Here is a 1,496-nt window from a genome sequence, read left to right on the forward strand (position 1 = left end):
ATTTTGAGACTCCAAGCAAGATATAGACAGCAACACACTCATAGTAGGGGATTTTAACACCCCATTGTCAACAATGGACAGATCTTCGAAGCAAAGAAACACCAAAGACATTGAGGCACTGAACAACACTTTAGATCAAATGGACTTAGTTGATATATATAGAACTCTTCACCCCAAAGAAACAAAATATATATTCTTCTCAAGTGCACATGGAACATTTTCAAAGATAGACCACATAGTAGGACACAAAACAAGCCTCAACAAATTCAAGAAAATTGAAATTATATCAAGTATCTTCTCAGATCACAATGGCTTAAAATTGAAAATCAACCTCAAGGAAAAAATTCAAAAATATTCAAACTCATGGAGAATGAATAACATGCTATTAAATAATGAATGGGTTAGCAATGACATCAAGGAAGAAATCAAAAAGTTTCTGGAAACTAATGATAATGAACACACAACAACCCAAAACCTATGGGATACAGCGAAAGTAGTCCTGAGAGGAAAGTTCATAGCAATTCAGGCCTACCTAAAAAAGCTAGAAGAATCTCTAATAAAAAATTTAACCCTACAGCTACAAGAACGAGAGGAAGAACAACAAACAAAGCCCACAGGGAGTAGAAGGGAGGAAATCATCAAGATCAGAGCAGAATTAAATGACATAGTGTCTAAACAAACAATTCAAAAGATCAACAAAAGTAGGAGCTGGTTCTTTGAAAAAATAAACAAAATAACAAGCCTTTAGCCAAGCTCCTCACTAAAAAAAAAAAAAAAGAGAGGACCCAAATAAACAAAATCATAAACAAAGGAGGAGAAACCACGACTGATATCACAGGAATACAAAGGACTGTAAGAAATTACTACAACAACTGTATGGCAAGAAACTTGACAACCTAGATGAAATGGACAAATTTCTAGAAACATATAATCTTCCAAAACTGAATCAAGAAGAACTAGAAAGCCTGAACAGATGAATAATAAAGAATGAAATTGTAACAGTAATTAAAAAACTTCCGGCACACAAAAGCCCTGGACTGGATGACTTCTCAGGCGAATTTTACAAAACATTTAGGAAAGAACTAATTTCTACACTTCTCAAACTATTCCAAAAAATCCAAGAAGAGGGAAAAATTCCAAACTATTTCTATGAAACCAGTATTACCCTAATTCCAAAACTAGGTCAAGACATAACAAAGAAAGAAAACTACAGGTCAACATCACTGATGAACATAGATGCTAAAATCCTCAACAAAATATTGGCAAACAGATTCCAGAAACACATTAAAAAGATCATACACCACGATCAAGTGGGATTCATCCCAGGGATGCAAGGGTGGTTTAATAATCTTAAATCAATAAACATAATACACCACCTAGACAAAATGAGAGACAAATATCACATGATCATATCAATAGATACATAAAAAGCATTTGATAAAGTACCACACCCATTTATGATGAAAACACTCAGCAAAATGTGAATAGAGAAAGCA

Source organism: Furipterus horrens, unplaced genomic scaffold (genome assembly GCF_987537825.1).
Source record: "Furipterus horrens unplaced genomic scaffold, mFurHor1.1.pri manual_scaffold_17, whole genome shotgun sequence".
Classification (NCBI taxonomy): domain Eukaryota; kingdom Metazoa; phylum Chordata; class Mammalia; order Chiroptera; family Furipteridae; genus Furipterus; species Furipterus horrens.